We start from the raw sequence: 25,450 nt of genomic DNA, 5'->3' as shown, positions 1-25,450 counted from the left end.
GCTCAAAACACACTTCTATATTTACAATGCATATATCCACAGCTCAATCATATCACACAGCCCCTCCTGAGCCCATCAAATCAATCATCCATCACAGTATGTAATATTTCAATTTAGTCCTTATAATAGACTATTTTTGCAAAAACTGCCCAAATAAGCTCTAAAAGTTCTAAAACTTTGCCCCGCGGTCCTTAGCAATATTACTAAGCTATTGCAAAAAGAATCATAATTTTCTAAGCTACCACGAATATTTTATGGATTTTTAATCCTATTTAAGCACTAGAAAATTATGAAAAAGCAAGGTTCGGGTTTACCTTTGCCGATTCCGACTTTGGGAACGCGCTCGGGACATCTGACAATGGGGGGCTAGCCAAAACCTCGGTCCAATTCGGAGACTTTTCCGGTAACGGGTCTGTCTGGCCGGAATTTCGCAGACCCGGTCAACTGTCGAATTTCCGCGAATTGAGGATACCTACACGAAGCCCATAACACGGGGGTTAGTACATAAAATTTTCAGAATTTTCTAAGCTCATTAAATGCTCGAAAAAACACTGCGAAGTTCCATGGGACCCACCGAAAAACGGTGTCGGAAAAATTTGAAATTTATGTTGCCGCGAAGCTCTCGACGAGTGGAGCGTGCTGGTACCCTTGGTTTTCTCGTGGGATTCACGATTTTCGAGAAATCTAGCCCAAAAGTAAAAATGGGCTAAAATCTTCCCGAGCAAAAATCGGACAAACCGCTCGATGGATTTCGGCGTTCTTGGTGTCTATGGAAAGCTCTCGCCGAGTAGATGATTTTAGACACAAGACCCGGTCCAATTGGTGGCCGGATCGGTCTGATTTTGGCCGGAGAAGCCGAAACACCGCGCGAGCGAGGGAGGGAATTCGCGCGGTTCCCGACTGCTCGGCGCGCGTACCGGGTGGCAGGTGGCGCGCTGGCCTACTGGGTGTGGCAGGGGGAGGTGGCTGGCCGGCGACAGGGGAGGGAGGAGAGAGAAAAGAGAGAGAGAAGGGGAGAGGGAACGACGCGCGAGGGGAAGAAAAAAGGAAAGGGAGCCGGTCCGATTCCACAGGTCTGATCCGGTCCGGTTTGATTCGACCAGTTCGATTCGAAATACAAATTTTTTGAATTTTTACTCTGCCTCGGGACCGAAAACGAGGTCCAAAAATTTCAAAAAAAATTTCAGAAAACTCAGAAAAATACGTAGACTCCAAATATATTTTTAGTTTTGCCACGTGGTCTTTAAATTAATTTTTAAAATTCATCAAAGTTTATATTTTCAGAAAATCGAACCCGATTTTTAAAATCCGAAAAATCTCAAAAAAATTCCTAAAATTTAAATAAAATTAAAATACCAAAAATACTCATAAAATTTAAAATTTTGGGGTGTTACAGTTATGTGTTCATTAATTATGGTAATATTATGTGTTTACTAATAATTATTAGTTTTATTGAACTAATTATATTCAGGTATATTGAAAACTTATTCGTTAGTAGTAACATTATTACTATGCTCATAATATAGTGTTCATGAAAATTCTGATTATGTTAAACACTTTTATGATTATAAACTCACTTATCATGGGACTAGTCATAAAATTGTTTTGTTAGTTTGTTTAAAAATTTATCCCTTAGACTTCAAGAGCTATTTGGATTATATTAATAGTGGATATACCTATCGGTATAATATTATTAATATAATATGTTATTGTTGATTGTAATATTATTTTTTAATTATCTTTAATATTTTTTAATACCCTATCGGTATAAAACTGTTAAAGATGTTGGTTTATATATATATATATATATACATATATATATTTGATGAGTTCAATGCGTTTTCTTGATTTTATTGTAATCCGAGACCCTTAGGTGGGATTATAATAAATAACAGTTTTGTTCATAACTGCTTTCTTAGCTAGATCTAAAAGGAAACTTTAGTTTTGTGATTATGTTATATACATAATTCATGTTTCCTCTATTGTTTGATTCTAGTTGCTGTTTCTATGCAATTATCTATTGTGAAAACTCTGAATGGCTCTAATTTTGATGACTGGAAAGAGTCTCTAAGCATGTACCTAGCAATAGCCCAATTGGATTTAGCCTTATGGGTTGATGCACCTGCTGAACTTATTGATGAATCCACTATTGCTGAGAAAGCTTATCATGAAAAGTGACAAAATTCTAATAGGGTCTGCTTAATGATGATGAAGTATACTATAGATAAGTCCATAAGACAAGATATTCCTGATAAGGAGACTGCTAAGAAATTTCTGCAGGCTGTTGCTGAAAAGTTTAAAAAGTTTGATGATACATACATTTTGCATAGTCATTTAGGTTTAATTTCATGACCATTTTATTTGATTGTTAGTCACTTTTAGCTAATTTCATTAGTTATTTAGATAGTTTTTCATAATTACCAATTTGTGGATTAATTTGTAATTTTACTTTATTTTGTAGGAAATATGGTGTTTTTGAGGGACTAAAAAGAAATTTTGCCATTGAGGAGTGATTTTTACTGCCAAAGATGTCAAAAACAAGTTTCAAAGTTGAAGTATGCATTGAACAAATTGCGCACAATTTGCCGTATAAGTTGTGCAGTTCTGCACAGGGAGAAGAAACAATATTCCATTTCCTACCGAAATCTGCATAAGTTACTGCATAACTTATGCAAATTCACGCCTTGCTTATGCAACCTCACGGAAAACTGCATAACTTATGCAGTCTTGCACCCTGCTCATGCAGCTTCGTACAGAGAGCCCAGGAACTAGCCGAAAACTGCATAAGGAACTGCATAACTTATGCAGTCCACTTATGAAGTTCCATAAAGTCTTCATAATGAGCTGGCAGAAGATTCCCTCATAAAAACACACCTCAAACACACTATTTTAGGGCTACTTGTCAGAGAAAAAGATATAAATAAGCCCTTATCCCATTTTAGAAAGGGGAGGAAAAACAAAAAGAAAAGGAGCAGCAGCAGAAGAGTCAAATAGGGGAGCAAAAACGTCACCTCTCCATTTTCTAGATAGATTTGGAGTTTTCTTTCATTTCTTGCATATTTCCTACCCTTCTTGTATTGAGTTTCTTAGTTCTTAGCTATATTAAAGATTTATTTCCATGTTAACTTAGAATTTCTTGTAAATATTATGGATAGCGAGTAGTTTTCATTAGATTCTGGAGTTGGGATGTAATATTTGAGATATTTTGTGGATTTGATTGGGTAATCCATATTTTGTGATTTTAATGAGTTTTATTCATTTCTTGTGTGCTCAATGACATGCTTAGTGTAGGATCCCATTAAGTGTTGTTCTTAATCCATGGTTGAAGCACCGAAAGGAGAAAGCCTTGTGATAGATAATCAAGAAATTGGACTTAATTAACTTAGATATAAAAATAGACTAAGGATTAAGAGGATTTACAGATTAATTAAGGAACTTAATGGGTCTTGATTAATTTTAACTCCACGAAAGTAGGATTAGATTGATTAAGGCACTCTTTGTCCCACTCGACAGGGTATTCAAAGGATTTAAGAATTAATCTCCTTAAAATCCATAAGTTCCACAAGATTGGATAACCAATTTAAAAATCCCAAAATAGCTTGAATATGAACTCCGGAATCGCCCTTTTTATCATTGTTAATTTCTAATTGAATTTAATTACTTGCCATTTTAAATCTTGCCATATTTCAATTTGCTTATTTTAATTTGATGCAAATTTAGTTAAATTATTACATTGTTGAATAGATTATAATTTTACACATATAGAATTCACACTTCAATAACTATCAATTTATTACTTTAATTTCAAAAATAGTTCAATTTAATTAGAATTTTTATATCAAAAATTCAATCATTAACTCAACTCCTCATAGGAACGATATCTTTTCTATATTACTTGTACGACCCATGCACTTGTGGTTGGGCCTCATCAAGTTTTTGGCGCCGTTGCTGGGGAGTTGTTTATTTAAGATTGAATTCTTGATTATTTTAGTTGTTTGTAGTTTTATCTTTGTTATCTTTTCATTTTGTGTTTGTTTGTTCTTTTTTTAGGTACTCTTAATCTTTTATGAGAAGAGCTAGCAGCACAAGTGACACATCCTTATTGTTTAATCCTAAAATTGAGAAATTTTGTAGAGCCAACAAGAAAGAAACCAGAAAAAGGAAAGAAGCCTTGAGAGAAACTGAAATTGAAGCAGACATGGCTGATGAAAGAATTAGAATTGGTGGTGGTAATGCTGGAAATGATCGAAACAATGAACATGCAGCTCAAGGTGAAGAGGTTGTAAATGCTAATGTGCCTAGGGGAAGTATGATGGATCATGCTTTTCCTCGTTTTGATGACTTGAGAGAGAGTATAGTAAGACCAAGAATTGATGCAAATAGCTACAAGATGGATTTTGGGGTTCTTCAAATGATTCAAAATTCCCAATTTAGGGGACATCCTTCTGAAAATCCACACACACATCTAAAAAAGTTTGCTATGATTTGTGATATGCAAAAACAACCTGGAGTATCTGATGATGCAGCAAGATTGAAGCTATTCCCATTCTCTTTGAAGGATAGAGCATTGGATTGGCTTAATTCTTTACCTCACAACTCCATTACAAATTGGGAGCAACTCACTGATGCATTTCTTACACAATATTTTCCACCTAAAAAAACTCAAGAATTGAGGAATCAAATGACAGCTTTTAGACCAAGAGAAGATGAAACTCTCTATGAATCATGGATGAGATGGAAGGAATTAGAGAGACAATGCCCACATCATGCCATTCCAAAATGGATGATAAACCAGAATTTTTATACCAATGTTACTCCTGTAATTAGAGGGATAATTGATGCTCAAACAGGAGGAGAATTTATTATGAAGCATGAAGATGAAGCTTATGAGCTATTGGAGAAAATTGCAAAGAATACTCATCTTTGGAGTAGTCCAAGAGGACCAGCTCCAACTCAAAAGACGCAAGCTGCTGGAATGTATGACCTTGATCCATTCAACATTATTAATGCAAAGTTTGATGCACTTACAAATGTTTTTGCTAAGAAGATGAAATATTTAAGTATGTTGGTTAGTTCATCATCATCATCTGGAAGTTCACGACAAGTTGCTTATGTAGAAGGAACTATCAGCTGTGGAGTAGACTATGAAGAGCAAGCTGCATATGTTGGTAATTATGGAAACAAACAAATGGGGAATCCTTACTCTCAAACTTATAATCCAACTTGGAGGAATCATCCCAACTTTTCATGGGGAAATCAGCAAAGTCAAGTCCCAAATCAGAATCTTCAGCCACAACAGCAACAAGAAATTCCATATCAGCAAAATATGCAACCATTGCCTAATTTGCAGCAGAGAAATACGAATCCTCCACCAAAACAGCAAGAACAAAGTTCTACCACATAAGCTTTATTACAACAGATTCTTGCTAACTAAACTAAGCATGATGAAGAGATGAGAGAGATGAAAGCAAGGCTAGAACAGATGCAAACACATAACAGAATGTTGGAAAATCAGATTGCACAACAAGCATCTTACACTGGTACCAAGTCTTTTGGAAAACTTCCAAGTCAACCGGAAAACCCAAGAGAGCAGTGTCAAGCTATTACTTTAAGAAGTGGGAAGGTTGTAAATAATGAAAAGAGTGAAAAAAATGAGAAAAGTGAAAATAGTGAGAAGAGAGAAAATGAGAAAGAAATTGATGAGAGTGAAAAACAAAAAAGTGAGAAAGAAAGTGCAGAAAAAGGTAAAGAAAAAATTGAAGAGAAGGAAGAGAAGTATATACCTCCAGAGCCTTACAAACCACAACTTCCCTTTCCACAAAGATTTCAAAAGACCAAGCTTGATAAGCAATTTGGAAAGTTCTTAGAGGTTTTGAAGAAGCTATACATAAATGTGCCTTTCATTGATGCTCTTTCACAAATGCCCTCTTATACAAAATTCTTAAAAGAAATTCTCTCAAACAAGAGGAAACTTGAAGACCATGAAACTGTAGCTTTGATAGAAGAATGCAGTGCTATCCTTCAAAGGAAACTTCCTCCAAAGCTCAAGGACCTAGGGAGTTTTTCAATTCCATGCCACATTGGGGAATCATGTTCTATAAAAGCTTTATGTGATTTAGGGGCTAGTGTTAGCCTTATGCCCCTCTCCATTTGTGAGAAGCTCAATATGAGAGATCTTAAGCCAGCCCACATTTCTCTTCAGCTAGCTGACAGATCAATTAAGTATCCTGAAGGGATTTTAGAGAATGTGCCTTTGAAGGTTGGAAAGTTTTATATACCTGTTGACTTTGTCATCTTGGACATGGAAGAGGATTCTAATATCCCAATTATCTTGGGAAGACCCTTTCTAGCTACAGCAGGAGCATTAATTGATGTTAAGGGAGAAAAATTGACTCTTAGAGTTGGTGAAGATCAATTGGTTTTCAATATTAATAACACTATGGAGAAGCATCATTCTGAAGCTGATACTTGTTTGAGAATTGATATCATTGATGAGCTGGTTGAAGAACACTTCAGAAAGAGATATCCGGAAGATCCACTTAAAAATTGCTTGGTTCATGGAGGAAGCATAGACTATGACAACCCTCATGTGGCTGCATATGCTCAACATTTAGAGGGTAGTCCACCATTCATTTCTGCTCTAGTTTTTCAACTCACACAGAAGGAAATAGTCTAATCTAAGCAACCATCATTCAAGGAAGAAGATGCACCTAAGGTAGAACTTAAGCAACTTCTTTCTCAGCTCAGGTATGAATTTCTTGGCACCAATAACACTTATCCAGTAATTGTAAATGCAAACTTGAGTAGTTTAAAGGTTGATAAGTAGTTAAGAGTGTTGAGGCAATTTAGGAAAGTTTTAGGATATACCATAGATGACATTAAGGGAATAAGTCCACACTTTTGCATGCACAGAATTATTTTGGAAGAAAATTGTAAGCCATCTATTGAACATCAGAAGAGGTTGAGCCCAAATATGAAAGAAGTTGTTAAAAAGGAAATTTTGAAGTTGCTTAATGCAGGGATCATATATCCTATCTCAGACAGTACTTGGGTGAGTCCAGTACATGTTGTCCCAAAAAAGGGTGGAATGACAATGGTCAAAAATGAAAATAACAAATTAATTCCCACCAGAACAGTGACTAGTTGGCGAATGTGCATAGATTACAGAAAATTAAATATTGCCACTAGAAAATATCATTTGCCACTTCGCTTAATTGATTAAATGTTAGAAAGACTGGCTAGGCATTCTTATTTTTGCTATTTAGATGGGTATTCAGGATTTTTTTCAAATCCCTATGCATCCAAATGATCAAGAGAAAACCACTTTTACTTGTCCATATGGAACCTTTGCTTATAGGAGGATGCCATTTGGGTTGTGTAATGCACCAGCCACTTTTCAAAGGTGCATGATGGCAATCTTCTCAAATTTCATTGAAGATATAATGGAGGTTTTTATGGATGACTTTTCTGTTTATGGATCTTCATTTGACATATGCTTGGCTAACCTTTCTAAAATTTTGCAGCGATGTGCAGATACTGACCTTGTGTTAAACTGGGAAAAGTGTCATTTCATGGTTCAAGAAGGGATAGTGCTTGGACATTTGGTGTCTAACAGAGGAATAGAGGTTGATAAAGCCAAGGTTGAAGTGATAGAGAAGATGGCTCCTCCTACCAATGTCAAAGGAATTCAAAGTTTTCTAGGGCATACCGGGTTCTACAGACGCTTTATCAAGGATTTTTCTAAAATAGCCAAACCTTTGTCTAATTTGTTAAGTCATGACATACCATTTGTATTTGACCAAAAGTGTTTGGATGCCTTTTGTAGGTTGAAGCAAGCTCTTATCACTGCACCAATCATGCAACCGCCCGATTGGAGCCTACCTTTTGAAATTGTGATGCTAGCAACTATGCAAATGGAGCTGTTCTTGGTCAAAGAAAATACAAAAGGGCTTATGCTATTTTTTATGCTAGTAGAACACTAGATAAGGCTCAAAAAAATTATGCAACAACTGAAAAGGAATTCTTAGCAATTGTCTTTGCATTGGAAAAGTTCAGACCTTACATTATTGACTCAAAGGTGGTTATATTTTCAGATCATGCTGCTATCAGGTATTTACTCCGTAAAAAGGAGGCTAAACCTAGGCTCATTAGGTGGATTCTGATGCTACAAGAGTTTGATTTGGAGATTAGAGATAAGAAGGGAGCTGAAAATGTAGTTGCGGATAATCTTAGTAGGTTGAAATTGGATGAAGTCCCTATTGATGAGTTTTTCTTGGATGAACAACTTTTCTCTCTTGTTGCTAAACTACCTTGGTATGCAGACTTGGTGAATTATCTATCTTGTGGAGTTTTACCTCTAGGAATGACATGGCAACAAAAGAAAAAGTTTTTGCATGAGGCAAAATTTTATAGATGGGATGATCCTTTACTCTTTAGGAGATGTTGTGATGGTTTAATAAGAAGATGTATTCCTGATGAGGAGACACAGAATGTTATGCATCATTGCCATGCTTCTGATTATAGAGGACATTTTGGAATCTCTAAAACATCTAGTAAAATTCTGCAGGCTGGTTTCTTTTGATCAAATCTTTTTAAAGATGTGAGGAAATTTGTGTTAGAATGCGATAAATGTCAAAGGAGTGGAAATCTGTCAAAAAGAGATCAAATGCCCCTAAATGATATTCTTGAAGTGGAATTATTCGATATATGGGGAATAGATTTTATGGGTCCATTTCCTCCTTCATATGGTAATAAATACATTTTAGTTGGAGTTGGCTATGTGTCAAAGTGGGTAGAAGCTATTGCAACTCCAACTAATGATGCTAAGGTGGTAGTGAAATTCTTAAAGAAATTTGTTTTGAGTAGATTTGGAGCTCCAAGGGCTGTAATTAGTGATAAGGGTTCACATTTTTGTAATAAGCAATTTGAGAGCTTAATGAGGAAATATGGTGTAGTGCACAAGATAGCTACCCAACACCATCGTCAAACTTCAGGACAAGTTGAAATTTCTAATAGAGAACTCAAACATATCTTGGAGAAAACAGTGAGCAATTCTCGGAAAGACTGGTCTGTCAAACTAGATGATGCTTTATGGGCATATAGGACTGCTTACAAAACCCCTATAGGAACTATTCCCTTTAGGTTGGTATATGGTAAGTCTTGTCATTTCCCTGTAGAGCTAGAACATAGAGCATATTGGGCCATTCAGACCTTGAATTTTGATCTCAAGCAAGCTGGTGAGAAGAGGCTATTGCAACTTAATGAGCTTGAAGAATTGAGGATGGATGCCTATGAAAGTGCCAGTATTTATAAAGAAAGAACTAAAGTTTGGCATGATAAGCATCTTAGGAAAAAGGAATTTAAAGAAGGTGATTCAGTTTTGTTGTTCAACTCAAGATTGAAATTGTTCCCTGGAAAACTTAAATCAAGGTGGACTGGTCCATGTAGAGTTTCTAAGGTTTTCCCTTATGGAGCAATTGAAATTCGGAGTGAAAAATCTGGGAATTTTAAGGTCAATGGGCATAGATTGAAACATTATATAACTGGAGACCCAATAAAAGGAGCAAGTTGTTACAAGCTCTCTGATCCCTCACCTCTTTTTAGTGAAATGCATGAAGAGTCCAGCTAAAGACTATAAATTAGCACTCTTGGGAGGCACCCCAAGTTCTTTTATTTTGCTTTTATTGATTTACTTTTATTTGCATTACTTTTGTTTTTATCTTAAATCTCCCCAAATTCAATTTTTGATATTGTTGAATCTTGTCCTTTGTAGATGTATTTCAATGGATGAAGGTTGTTGCACTGCTGGGGAGTAACTCTTAATCTGATATTTTATCCATTAACTCTCCCAAGATTGGTTTATTTTCATTGCATGACCTGTGCAGGACCCCTTCTTGGCTTATGCAGAGAAATAAAAATTTCAGCAAAAAGGGGTCTGCAGCATATGGTATTTGCTTCTTTGTTGAGGTTGGGTGTGTAACTTTTAAGTATTTGTGCTTATCATGTTAATATGATGGTAAGTGGGTCATTTTAGTAGTTTTGAGCTTATTTGGGTTGTGTGATTCAATGTGCACATGCTGTATTTTCTTGGCATAACTTGGAGAGTCCATTTTCTTTTGTGGATAAATGCAACTTTGTGCAGATTTTTATTGAGCCTTAATGTGTTAAATGTTAATTTGCAGAGTTTGAGTTGAAATGGCATAATTCACAAATGTCTCTTATGCAAAACTTACTTCTACAAGCTTGTATGGTGCAATTGTGATGGTTCTGTATATATTGATGTGTTTTTTATGATAATTTCTCATGATTTATGCTTCATAGGATTATATTTCTTAATTTTAGTATATTTTTGAAACTTGATGCAGCTTTCAGGTCTCATTTTTGCCATTTTTTCTTTTCTGCTGAAACCTACATAAGCCTTTGCATAACTTATGCAATCCTGCATAACCAAATTTTTGCTATTTCATTTCTTACCAAAATCTGCATAAGGGTGTGCATAACCTATGCAATTCTGCACTGCTATATTTTTGCCAATTTTCATTTCTGCCGAAACTTGCATAAGTGTGTGCATAACTTATGCACTCTTGCATAACTTCAAATCCTGCATTTTCATTTCTGCCGAAATCTGCATGACCAAGTGCATAAGTTATGCACTTTTGCATAACCAAATTTTCTGGGATTCCATTTTCTGCCCAAACTTGCATAAGGGAGTGCACAGCTTATGCACTTTTGCATAACCAAATTTTCTGGGATTCCATTTTCTGCCGAAACTTGCATAAGAGAGTGCATAAGTCATGCACTTTTGCATGACCAACTTTTCACACTCCCATTTTCTGCCGAATTCTGCATGACTAAGTGCATAAGTTATGGACTTTTGCATAACCAATTTTTCAGACCCCTTATTTTCTGCCAAAACTTGCATAAGGGAGTGCATAAGTCATGCACTTTTGCACGACCAACTTTTCACACTCCCATTTTTCTGCCGAAACCTGCATAAAAGAGTGCATAACTTATACACACCCATTCTCCCCTTATGTAGAAAATCACATGTCCTGTGCAAATCAAAATTTTCGGCACCCCACTTTCCCACCTCCCATTTCCCGTCCTTCCTGTTCACAACCTCCCTCCTGTTCATTTTTCTCGGCATTAATCCTTCTCCCCACACCTCTTTTCACAGATCGATGCCCTAACTTCCCTTTACCTCTTTCACTTTCTTCTTCCCTCCTCCATTCCCACCATCGACGACAACCACCATGGAAACACCTCCCCCTTCCCCTCAAGGCTCTCCTCTCCAAGTCATACCCCTAGCAATGCAAGCCCCCAATCCCGATTCTCCTCCATGACAAACCCCTCCACCTCCTCCTACATCCACCTATAAGAGGAGAATCCGGTCGAAATCAACCCAACCCATGGCCTCTGCACCACCTCTCACAAAACGCAAAGACCCACCTGCTACTCCACTTTCAGAGCCAACACCCAAAAACCCCAAAACTTCAGCTTCCACACGACAGGGGGTTGGCGTTTCTACCTCTACCCCACAAGCCAAATCACCCTCCTCTAGCAAGAAGCAACATTCAGTAGTGGCATCACAGGTATCCAAACTAACTTGGCCCCTTCCTGATGCAACCCATAAGGCAACTTTTAACAGGTTAAAGGACAGAAAAGTGCAACCCACTAGATATATTTCTGCAGATGCCCTCTAATCAGTTGGTTTATTTGATAATGTTGTTGCTTACCTTGATGGTCTAGGTTGAATGGAATTTGTGCATAAACAAGAACTAGTTTATCCAGCTCTAGTTTTGGAATTTGTTTCCTCATTTTCTGCTACTCTGAAATTGCATGAGATAGATTACAAGCCAACTATGAAATATAGGTGCTTGGGGCAAAATAGAGAGCTATCATTAGACCAATTTCATAGTATTTTTGGGTTTGCAATCGATGGATTGTTTAGGGTACCATATACAGGCATAGAGGTAGGAAATAAAAGTGTTTGGAATGCTGTTTAGTTTTGGAGTAGTATTACAAACCAATCTCAGAGTTTTTATGTTGGTAGATCCAAGACCTCCCGAATAATAGACCCAGCACTTAGATTTATCCATAAGCTTATTACTAGCACTATCTTAGGCCGAGGGACTAGTTCTGGTGCTGTTGGAAAATCTGACTTGTTCATGCTATGGTGTGCTTTTCACAAAGTCAAAATATCTCCTGGTTACTTCTTCTGTGAGCATGTGTTACATATTGCTACCGAATTTGTAGGTGATATAGTCATGGGTGGGCTTATAACTGTTATAGCTAAGCATTTTCGTTTTGATCCGGAAGAGCATCCTCTAACAGCACTTTTAGACACTATATTTTAATGCTACTCGCTTATCCAAAACTGGATTCAGTTTGCCACCATCTGACACTGCACAACCAGTAGCAGATACAGGACCCACTGCACAACCAAAGGCACAATCTGTACCACCAGTCCAACACCATTCTACTGAACCTGCACCACCTACTCAGTCTGCATAGGATACCCCAGTAGAATCTGCACAGCCAACACCATCTGTAGCTGGACCCTCTTCATCCACAGAGCCTCCTCCCTTCAACACTAAAGCCTTATTCACCTATCTTGAGAGGCTTAGTGATGATGTATATTTTGTGGATAGGAAGCTTGAATCTGGTCTTGATACCCTCAAGGATCGTCATGATCAACTCTTTGATCGTGTTATGGAAACCAGAGATAAGCAGAAAGAGTTAAAAGAGATGATGAAGCAGCTCATGGCTTTTCTGGGAATGCCACCTCCACCTCCATCACCTCCTCCAGAACCACCCCTTCAGCAGCAGCCAGCCCATCCAGTCCTTTAGCAGCACCTTTGGACAAGGGCAAAACTATAGAATTAGATTAGTTTTTATTTTGCTTTTGTTCAACTTCTAGGAGTTTTTCTTTTTAAATGTGCTGAAACAATTTTGGTTTGTCTTGAATTATGTTTTCTTGAAGTTCTATTGGATGGCTATTCCATTAGTTCTTCATTGCTTCTCATTGCCTTTACTGCCCTTTTGTGCATACTTGTCAATACACTGTATATATTTACGCTGGTGTTTGCACATTTTTCCTTGATATATCATTATGCTACAGCTTTTCAATATACTGCACAGGCTGTGAAACTCCTTATGCAAATGTTCTGCATAGCCTGTGCAGTCCCTTATGCAACTCATGCCATACTGCACAGCTTATGCACTGTCCTTATGCACCTGTTCTGTACAGCATTTTTTCTGCATAACTTGTGCAGCTTTCTTATGCATCACCATAATCTCTTGAATTCACATTTTAGATGCTAAAACACTGCTCTATACCAGGTAACTCTTTCTTTTTGCTCTTAAATTTAACTATTCCTAGTTATTCCCCTTTGCTTTGAGTTTTGATGCTGCACTGCTTTAGACATTAAGGACAATGTCTAATTTTGAGTTTGGGGGTGTGCATTTTGATTTTTGCTACATTTTTCACATTTTGAGTATAGGAACATCTCATCCCATTCCATTTACATATATATTGTAAATATTTTACATATACATCCATACATACATATACATAACACATTTACACACACATTATACATTACTTAGAAATTGTACACATTGCACACAAATAGATTTCCTCCATTTAGTTAATGCATTGCTCATTTTTAGGAATCATGCATTAAAATCTTTTGCCAAATCCCTTGAGTATTGAAAAGTTGCCTATGAGAGTGATTTGACTTACCTTTAGTTGGGTTTGTGGATTGAAAGTTTCTTAAGAGGTGCAAAGTTTTGAAGTGTTTATCCCTTGCCTATATCTTCTTAGCCAAAAAGTCACCCAACTAGTCCTTTAGAGATTGGAGTGTTTAGAGAGAGTTATTGGATATAAGGTAGTCAAATGATGTCTCACCAATCCTAGAAGAAATTTTCCAAACCTTTCAAGGCGAAATACCAGCTTGTACTTGAAAAGAGAGATGATTAGGCATTCTTTAATTTAAACCTTCTCATTTTAAACCTTTGGCCTTTTTCCTAATTAAAATTAACCATTGAAAACCCCCTTTGAGCCTTTTTATTCCTAATTTTTCTTGAAACCCTTATTGCTACCTAGCCAATGAACCAAACACTCCAACCCTTTTCATGAGGATAATCGAATATTAGGTGCACTTTATACTCTGATATCATCAAAAAAAAAAGGAAGAAAAAGAAAAAAAAAATATAATAATGAAAGGGAGAAGAAATGCTTGTCATCTTGTAAAAGTGCTAGTATATGTGCTTTTCACTATTGTCATTCAAATTGAAAGATATCCACCCAAAGTAATTAAAGGAAATGAGTTTAGGGGTGGCAATTTTAAGGACAATCATCAAGAGAAAATACAAGATACAAGTTTAAAGTATCAAAGTGTCCCTCCATTTTTATGTATTTTGTAAAATATGCTAGTACTTGACAATTCTCATTGTGTATTTCTCTCCTCCATATATATATATATATATATATATAAAAGAAAGAAAAAGAAAAAAATAATAAAATAAGAAGTGTACCTTATGTTTTCAAGATTGAAAATATTCTCATGCTTTGAATCCTTTTTCCCCTTTTTCTTCTTAGCCTCATTTTGAACCCCCATGGCCCCATTACATCCCTAAATAGACCTTTGATCTCTTGATAGTACTTGCTACATTAGTGGAGATAGGAGTAGGAAATTTGCCTATGGGATTGGAAAATTATCCATTCATTCATTCAATTCCATCATTCTATATAGAGACACTTTGACTATTGATTATTCTAGAATTCCTTTTGAGCATGACTCTCTCTTTTGATTGGTTGGTTTGGGAATTTTGGATGATATTTGACTTGATGGCTAAGCGGTGAAAGTTTGGATAAGCATTAAATTCTTTGTAATTTTGAAGGATGGGTATATGGATTGTTGGTATGGCTAAAGGTATGTTAAGTTACTTTAATAAGTGATTTTCATAGCTCTTTGGACAAGGCACCCCTAAAAATTGCATTATATTTTAAAGTTTTCTTGAGGACAAGTAAAAACTTGAGTTTGGGGGTATTTGATACATACATTTTGCATAGTCATTTAGGTTTAATTTCATGGCCATTTTATTTGATTGTTAGTCACTTTTAGCTAATTTCATTAGTTATTTAGATAGTTTTTCATAATTACCAATTTGTGGATTAATTAATAATTTTACTTTGTTTTGTAGGAAATATGGTGTTTTTGAGGGACTAAAAAGAAATTTTACCATGGAGGAGTGATTTCTACAGCCAAAGATGTCAAAAACAAGTTTCAAAGTTAAAGTATGCATTGGCTACATTGCGCATAACTTGCCGCATAAGTTGTGCAGTTCTGCACAGGGAGAAGAAACAATATTCCATTTCCTGCCGAAATCTGCATAAGTTACTGCATAACTTATGCAGATTCATGCCTTGCTTATGCAACCTCACGGAAAACTGCATAAGTTATGCAGTCTTGCACCCTGCTCATGTAGCTTCGCACAGAAAGCCCAGGAACTAGCCGAAAACTGCATAAGGAACTGCATAACTTATGCAGTCCACTTATGAAGTTCCATAAAGTCTTCATAATGAGCTGGCAGAAGATTCCCTCATAAAAACACACCTCAAACACACCATTTAGGGCTACTTGTCAGAGAAAAAGATATAAATAGGCCCTTATTCCATTTTAGAAAGGGGAGGAAAAACAAAAAGAAAAGGAGCAGCAGCAGAAGAGTCCAAAAGGGGAGCAAAAACGTCACCTCTCCAATTTCTAGACAGATTTGGAGTTTCCTTTCCTTTCTTGCATATTTCCCACCCTTATTGTATTGGGTTTCTTAGTTCTTAGCTTAGATTAAATATTTATTTCCATATTAACTCAGAATTTCTTGTAAATATTATGGATAGTGAGTAGTTTTCATTAGATTCTGGAGTTGGGATGTAATATTTGTGATATTTTGTGGATTTTGATTGAGTAATCCATATTTTGTGGTTTTAATGAGTTTTATTCATTTCTTGTGTACTCAATGACATGCTTAGTATAGGATCCCATTAAGTGTTGTTCTTAATCCATGGTTGAAGCACCGAAAGGAGAAAGCCTTGTAATAGATAATCAAGAAATTGGACTTAATTAACTTAGATCTAAAAATAGACTAAGGATTAAGAGGATTTACAGATTAATTAAGGAACTTAATGGGTCTTGATTAATTTTAACTCCACGAAAGTAGGATTATATTGATTAAGGCACTCTTTGTCCCACTCGAAAGGGTATTCAAAGGATTTAAGAATTAATCTCCTTAAAACCCGTAAGTTCCACAAGATTGGATAACCAATTTAAAAATCCCAAAATAGCTTGTATATGAACTCTCGAACTCCGAAATCGCCCTTTTTATCATTGTTAATTTCTAATTGAATTTAATTACTTGCCATTTTAAATCTTGCCATATTTCAATTTGCTTATTTTAATTTGATGCAAATTTAGTTAAATCATTACATTGTTGAATAGATTATTAATTTTACACATAGAATTCACACTTCAATAACTATCAATTTATTACTTTAATTTCAAAAATAGTTCAAATTAGTCAGAATTTTTATATCAAAAATTCAATCATTAACTCAACTCCTCGTGGGAACGATATCTTTTCTATATTACTTTTACGACCCGTGCACTTGCGGTTGGGCCTCATCAAGTTTTTTGCGCCGTTGCTGGGGACTTGTTTGTTTAAGATTGAATTCTTGATTATTTTAGTTGTTTATAGTTTTATCTTTGTTATCCTTTCATTTTGTGTTTGTTTATTCTTTTTTTAGGTACTCTTAATCTTTTATGAGAAGAGCTAGAAGCACAAGTGATACATCCTTATTGTTTAATCCTAAAATTGAGAAATTTTGTAGAGCCAACAAGAAAGAAACCAGAAAAAGGAAAGAAGCCTTGAGAGAAACTGAAATTGAAGCAGACATGGCTGATGAAAGAATTAGAATTGGTGGTGATAATGCTGGAAATGATTGAAATAATGAACATGCAGCCCAAGGTGAAGAGGTTGTAAATGCTAATGTGCCTAGGGGAAGTATGATGGATCATGCTTTTCCTCGTTTTGATGACTTGAGAGAGAGTATAGAAAGACCAAGAATTGATGCAAATAGCTATAAGATGGATTTTGGGGTTCTTCAAATGATTCAAAATTCCCAATTTGGGGGACATCCTTCTGAAAATCCACGCATACATCTAAAGAAGTTTGCTATGATTTGTGATATGCAAAAACAACCTGGAGTATCTGATGATGCAGCAAGATCGAAGCTATTCCCATTCTCTTTAAAGGATAGAGCATTGGATTGGCTTGATTCTTTACCTCACAACTCCATTACAAATTGGGAGCAACTCACTGATGCATTTCTTGCACAATATTTTCCACCTGGAAAAACTCAAGAATTGAGGAATAAAATGACAACTTTTAGACCAAGAGAAGATGAAACTCTCTATGAATCATGGATGAGATGGAAGGAATTAGAGAGACAATGCCCACATCATGCCATTCCAAAATGGATGGTAAACCAGAATTTTTACACCAATGTTACTCCTGCAATTAGAGGGATAATTGATGCTCAAACAGGAGGAGAATTTATTATGAAGCATGAAGATGAAGCTTATGAGCTATTGGAGAAAATTGCAAAGAATACTCATCTTTGGAGTAGTCCAAGAGGACCAGCTCCAACTCAAAAGAGGCAAGCTGCTGGAATGTATGACCTTGATCCATTCAACATGATTAATGCAAAGTTTGATGCACTTACAAATGTTTTGGCTAAGAAGATGGAAGATTTAAGTATGTTGGTTAGTTCATCATCATCATCTGGAAGTTCACAACAAGTTGCTTATGCAGAAAGAACTACCAGCTGTGGAGTAGACTATGGAAAGCAAGCTGCATAACAAATTAACATAATTAATTAAAAAAATAAAACATTAATATAATAATATTAAAAGAAAAAAATTAATAATTAATAAGAAAAACTCTCATTTGAAAGTGCCATATAGCAGCTTTTAAGGAAAACTTAGTTTACTATATCTGTATAGATAGATTATACACTACACTACATTCATGAAAGAAAGAGTGAAAGAGAAGGTGGAGCATATAATCGGATTAGCCTAATTAGCTATTATATGACAAATTAAATAAAGAATTTACAATGGTATAACTTTTTGAGAGAGAATTAATGTAATTAAATAGAAATTAATTTAAAAATAGAAAATGGAATTTAACCATTCCTATTTGGTCATACATACAAACAAACATGTGAATCTCATTTAAAGGTGAATTTTTATTCTTTTTCTCATCTTTATTTGATTCTTCCATTGCTTTTTTTTTCCTCTAATTTCACCCATTATTCTATAATTTTTTTTTATCTCCACTATTTTTTTCTCATCTTTTTCTCATTTTATTATTCTTTCATTACTTTTTTCTCTTCTTTATTAATTTCTTTTTCTTATTATTAATAATATTGTTTTAGTTATAAAATAGTATATTTTTAATATTTTCAACTAATATAATTTGCTTCTTGAAAAATATTATTGTGATTTTATAAAATTATATTATTTTTTCTATAAGTTTTTATAACATTAGTTTATAGTAATTTTATTATAATATATTTATGATAAATTGTTATTATTTACAATTTCTATAGGTAAATTATTTTTAATAACATTAGTGTAGTATTTTTTAACAATATATTTATTGTAAATTATTTTTATGATAAATTATTAATATTTACAATATTTTAACTATTTTTTTTATTTTTTTAAAATACAAACAGATTTATAAACGGACTGAAAATTTATTTTATTTTTACTTTCCTTAACAATTACAAACGGATTGATAATACAAACTGATTTTGTAAATCCAAACAAATTTAAAATCCGTTTGTAAAAAATTACAAACAATGATAATACAAACTGATTTTCTACAAGAAGGAAGACTCACAAGTAAAAGAATCATTTAATTTTATATTATTTTAGTATTTTATTTTATATTTAATAGATTAATAATTATTCTACTCGATTGTTATTTTATATTAAAAATTTATATGCATTATTATATTGTAAGTTTACCATCATCGTGCATAATTTTTTCTTTAAATTGGGTAAATTAAAATTTTTTTATTCATTGACTAAATTTTTTGACTTCGTCCTTCGTCTCACCTATTTTACATGTAAATGACATCATATACATTCGTATCGTTTTAAATTTCCAATCGTTGTATGTTTACAATCCAATAAACTGCTCACATACGAAAATAAATGATATTGTATCATTTTTGTCCAACCTGTAGCACATGCACACACTTGCACTTAGGGGTGTGCAAACGGTCGGTTCGGTTCCAAACCGAACCGAACCGATAAAACCGAAAATCAAAAATAAAAAATTTTAAAAATCGAACCGAACCGATCGATAAGAGAAAACCGAACCGAATCGAACCGATAAATTTCGGTTCGGTTCGATTTTAAACCGATCAAACCGAAATTTATAAAATTTCATATTTTAAACATTAAATCTAAATAATAAAAACATAAAAACAAAAAAAATTAGAAATCAAAACTCAAAAATCTTAAGGTTCGGTTCGGTTTTCTTTGATTTCGGTTCGGTTTTCTTTGATTTCGGTTCGGTTCGATTCAATTTGATTCGATTTTTTTTTTTATTTCCATAATTTCGGTTCGGTTCGGTTTTTTTGATTTTTTTATGAAAATAACCGAACCGAACCGATTAACCGAAATTATCAAAATTATAAACCGAACCGAACCGATTAAATTTTAAAACCGAACTGATTGAACCGAATTAATCGGTTCGGTTCGATTTTTCGATTTAAACCGAAAACTGCTCTCCCCTACTTGCACTATGTGCACTCATCTTTCACTGTGTTTGTGGTTTAAAAAGCAAAACTAAAATGGCATTAAGCTCCGAAGAAATCAAGAATGATGAACATAAAAGCTATAAAACTTTAGAGAAAAGAATACTTTTCATTGAACTGGATCAATCAATCTAATCTATTGCATTGTCTCTTTATATATACATGTAAGGTACATGGGGAACGAAAGATATCTAGAACTATCTGTAGAAAAATAATACCAAATCAACAATTAATTAAATAAAAAACAGTAAATATGGACTATAAACAAACAATAAAATTTAAATAATAACAATTTAAAATCAAGAGAAAAAGGATTAGAGTAGCCTGTAAATTTGTGGATTGAAGCATGTTGAATTTTGGCGCTATCCTTTGAGAGGAAACGGTCTGTCTGCACAGAGTAATCAATCAACCATGTCCCTCTCGCAAGATACTTCAATTCGTTAGAGCTCTTGTGTGCAGTTAAGAGTTCCCCGAACCAATAATTCTCAATGCTCAGAATTTATTGAATTATTGGTCGATATACCCAAAAACATCAGACAGAAAAATTGCTATTTGGTGGAAGATATAATAAATAAATAAATATAAAATGAATATATAACAATCAATTCGTGAGAGATAGAAGAAAACAAGATTAAAAGTCAAATGGGATTTAGTGGAGAGTATGCGACGATAATGGGTACAGAAGTGTTGTAGAGAGAGAATGTACCCTTGATGACGTATGGGGCATTTTGCTCCTCCTGAGCTCTGATGGCATAGGCCCTGGCAGGTACTCTGGCCTCTGGCCTCTTAGGCGACTTCGGATCTGAGGCCTCGATGATGGACCAGTGCCTTAGATTTCTGGGCTTCCTACCGGTTGTGAGTACAGGAGGCGGTGCAGCCGGCTTGTGTCAGAGCCGCTCGTGTGTCCTCTTGGGCAATAGTGGGGCAAACCTCAGCGAGGACGCTGAGTCCCGAAAGGGGGGGAGAAAGGTCCCTTAGGAAAATCTCACATCGGCAAAGTACGGAGATGGTCTTGGGTTTAAAAAGTAATGATATATAAAATGGGAAAACTAATCACTAGAGGCGCCTTTTGGTGGAATGGCCTGGACAGTTGGAAGAACTCCAGGGTTAAGCGTGCTCGCTTGAGAGAAATCCTAGGATGGGTGACCTCCTGGGAAGTTCTCCATTCCACCTATAGGACAAAACCGTGAGGCTTATGGCCAAAGCGGACAATTCCTCTAGTGGTTGGAGCCCAATCGTTACAGATTGTCCAATTTTTACCAGAAAAATTTTAGCCCATTTTGACTTTTGGGCTAAATTTCTCTCAAACTGGAAACTCCAAAAAAATTCTGAGAGTACCGGCGTACTCTACTCGACGAGAGCTTCGCAACCATATAAATTTTAAAAATTTCTGACACTAAATTTTCAATGGGTCTCTCGAACTTCGCAGTATTTTTTCGAGCTCCAAATGAGTTTATTTAATTTTGTAACAATTTTATTCTAACCTTTGGTGTTGTGGGCTTTGTGTAGGTACTTTCGTTTCACGAAATTCGACCGTTACTTGGGTCTGTAATTTTCGGTCAGACAGATGGGCTACTGAAACAACTTCAGAATCGGGTCAAAATTATAGTCTATCCCACCATTTTCAGACGTCCCGAACGTGTTTCAAGCATCAAAACTGGCATAGATAAATCTGAACTCGAAGTTTCTTCAATTTCCTAGTACCGAATTTAGAATAAAAATCTATAAAATATTCGTGGGTGGCTAGAAAATTATAAATTCTTTTGCATTAGGTTCAAAATATTGTTAACGACCGCGAGAAAAAATTTTAGAAATTTTAGAGCTCGTTTGAATAATTTATGATAAAATGATAGTTATAGGGAATAAAATATAATTTTTCAAAATTGTGAGTATTAACTGTTTTGGAGGGCCCAGGAGGGGCCATATGATGATGATGAGATGTGAATGTAGGGTTTGTGTATTAGAAGTGTTATTTGGATCATTTTGCAAGTTGGGTAGGTCCTAGGTATAGGGAAAACTCTGCTAGATTTTTGGCAAAACTTAGGATTTGTCCTTTGACTTTTTAAAGTTTTGTTTGAATAAATATTGATAAAATTTTTGATATAATGTTTAGGTGAGCTGAGCCAACCTTCCTCCTCCACCCAGCCACCGCAGTGACCTTTGGTTAAGTTGTGAATAGATATTGATTTTATTTATAATTTCAATATTATTATTATATATTCAAAGCATGCTCATATATAACATATAAATATATGTATACAGCTACTTGCTAGGCACCATTTATGTTGCATTTTCTTGTTTGTATAATGGATGTGGAAGTCGCCCTAGGATGATTTGGAGCAATGTGTGTGTCTGTATGCGATGTGATAGATATGGATAGGACGGGCAGATCGGCTTGAGCTAGTCTCGCTTGGGGCCCAGTCCTTTTTGTGATAAGTCAGGGTGAGTATGGCTTTGTATTAATCTCACTGATTCCCGCATTTGGATTATTAAGAGAAAGTCTGGCTCTAGTTTGTCTCACTGACAGACATTGAATTAAGAGAGCTATATAGGATATCAGCTCCCATATATGTATATTCATTGATGTAACACGCGGGTGTGTGAATGCTCTAAATTATTCTTTGTGCAAATATTGTTTGAATTGGATGAATTTGTTGATCTATGTTGCATTTTATTCATAGGGATGCATTAGTGCTAGATAGTTATAGAAATTGTATTTAAAATCAATATACTACTATATGAGTCAAACGCTTACTCCTGTTCGCCCATTTTTCCCAGGTTATAGGAGAGCTTTACATGTAATTGACCTGTTTTCTTCCTTACAGGTCCTTTTATGTCTGTTCTTGTAATTTATATTGTCAGTTGAAATCTAGAACTTTGCATATGTTAGGAAATATTTAATTTGATTTGGGATTGTAAAGATTACATATTTGGAAATTGTAAACTTCATATGATGCATGTATGGTTGAATGGGTTGGGCTTGTGGTTTGGATGAGGGAGCTGAGCTTCTACTTGATTTTATTTTTATTTGTGGATGATTGTATGGGTGAGTTGAACTTCCCAAATATATTTTTATTGAGATTACAGGTCGGGTGAGTTAATAACTCCCCATTAAATGGTCTACGTTATGGTCGGACTTTGTCTGGTTGGTTCTTGAAATGTGCTCGAATATGGGCTTTTAGGTTGGGTTAAAGAATAGTTTAGGCTTACTACGGGTTTTGGGGGTCTTATGCTTACTCAAGTCCTAGTGTCAGTCTGGTCCATATTTTGGGTCATGACAAATAATATGTTCCCACCAAAAAGTACATGTGCTCAATCTTTTCAAATATCCTAATCCCAAATTTTTGTTTTGTTTGTCAACAACAAAGAACAAATTAAGTGCAACTTATCAAATACATATTAATACAAAGTACTTATATTGAATTAATATATATATATATATATATATATATATATATATATTATTTAAAGATATGTGTTTCTCTTATATGTTAACTACAACTAGGTTATACTTACAAGGCGTCTTACGTAGCGTCTTTATTAATGGAATAATAGTTTTCTTAATAGTTGGATAAAATTGACAAAAATTAAAAAGTTTAGGGTTTAATTGATAATTCTTATATTATGGGGTAGAATTGTAAAATTTTAAAAAGCACAAAGTTTTTTTTGACACTTATCCCTATTTAATAGTGTAGAAAGCTAAGAAATAAAGGCCGAAATGGTGAAAAAGAAAAACAAATGAACCCATCATTTAAAAGCCATAGTCCCAACAATTAGTATTAAAGGGCATCAGTACCAATGCACAAAAAAATCTCACATTTATTAATGTCAGGAGTGTAAATGTACGCAATTTTATCTTTTACCTATATTTTGTAGAGAAATTATTTGTGACTCAAATTCATGATCTCCAAATTATAAATGAAATAACTTTACCATTATATAAAGCTATCCTCATTCTAACAAGAAAAATCTTTGATTTTCACACGAGATACCCTTATTTTTAGTTGTATTTCATTTAATACTTGAATTTTATAAAAATATAACTATTAAATGACTAAATTTATAAAAGAGGTAAAACGTATGCAAGTCACGTCTGTGTGTTTACCATTTATAAGGGTTAAATAATTATACTTTTATAAAATTCATTTGTTAAATGAAATGTAATTAAGTGTGAAATGTTGAGTGACCTTTTAAGTACCGGTGAAGGTAAAAAATAAATAATGTTGGGGGGTGAAGAAAGATAAGCTTGTAGTATCTTCCACCATTATTTCGGTGGAGTAATTAGTTGCCTGCTGTAATTCTTACCTTGCCACTTAGCATCACTAGTGGGGTTGGTTGTGTTGGGGGGTGAAGAAAGATAAGCTTGTAGTATCTTCCACCATTATTTCGGTGGAGTAATTAGTTGCCTGCTGTAATTCTTACCTTGCCACTTAGCATCACTAGTGTCGTCTGTGGGAAGAGCTAATAAACTTTAAAGACCTTTGTTATTTGTAGAAAGAAATTTTGAGGAGATCTATTAAGAAATGTGAGTATGGAAAAGAGAGAAGAAACCCCTTTGTCTTTTTAGGGGAGAGACATCTATGTTCATGTCTATGTCTATGTCTATATCTAAAGTATAGAAGTACTTATGTATTTTTTTTTATAGTATTAGCACGTGACTACCACTTGACATTCTGTATTATAACGTAATATTTTCTATTATATATAAGTTATAAACTATTTAATAATTATCATATTAATACTATAATAAATAACCATTATTATAAGGTAATTTACAATATATTAACATATATTAATTACATATATTTATATCTATATTATATATAGATAGATATTGATTATTTTTATGATGAAATCTTTATTAAAAAGTTTTTGAAAGATAAAGTAATAAAAATAAAATTTAAAATAATTAACAAAAAATTTAAAACATTACATTTTTTATATATTAAAATTAAAATTATTAATAGACACAAGCATTAGTACAGGTAATTTCTATCTCACGTGTGGCATTTTTTTTATAATATTACTATGTGACTAATACGTGGCATTCTCTTTCATATTATTACCACGTAACATTATTTATTATTTGTAAGTTATAAATTATTTAATAGCTACCATATTAATATTATAATAAATAGCTATGATTATAAAATAACTTATATTAATTACATATATTTGTAGATACATTATATTTATATATATATATATAGATTTTAATTATTTTTATTATAAAATTTTTATTAAAAAATTTGAGAGATAAAAGTAATAAAAATAAAATTTAAAATAATTAATAAAAATTTACAACATTACATTATTTTTTATATATCCAAATTAATATATATATAATAGTCACGTGCTAAGAGCAATTTTCTAGTTAAAATATAAATCGCACTAATAATTACTAAATCGGAGGCAATTTAAGATTAGCACAGCACCTTCCACTTTCAGAAAAGAAAAGGTAAAATATTTCTTAACCAATTTTCTGCCATGAGAAACAGAACTGATTTCACTGAATAATACTTGACGTAACTGTTCATGATTTTGCTCATGCAACATATG

The 25,450-nt window shown here is 34.2% G+C and overlaps 2 non-coding genes across 2 annotated transcripts; both read right to left on the bottom strand.

Annotated features, from left to right (window-relative positions):
- Positions 1 to 4,666: 4,666 nt before the first annotated feature.
- On the bottom strand, positions 4,667 to 4,773 carry LOC131176278 (small nucleolar RNA R71). The gene has a single exon (XR_009146401.1). It is a non-coding gene; the product is annotated as a small nucleolar RNA R71 (small nucleolar RNA).
- Positions 4,774 to 17,420: 12,647 nt separating this feature from the next.
- On the bottom strand, positions 17,421 to 17,527 carry LOC131176275 (small nucleolar RNA R71). The gene has a single exon (XR_009146398.1). It is a non-coding gene; the product is annotated as a small nucleolar RNA R71 (small nucleolar RNA).
- Between the last annotated feature and the right edge of the window lie 7,923 nt (positions 17,528 to 25,450).

Source organism: Hevea brasiliensis, chromosome 18 (assembly GCF_030052815.1).
Source record: "Hevea brasiliensis isolate MT/VB/25A 57/8 chromosome 18, ASM3005281v1, whole genome shotgun sequence".
NCBI lineage: Eukaryota > Viridiplantae > Streptophyta > Magnoliopsida > Malpighiales > Euphorbiaceae > Hevea > Hevea brasiliensis.
Note: the sequence above shows the minus strand (reverse complement) of the source record. Positions and strands in the feature narration are given on the sequence as shown.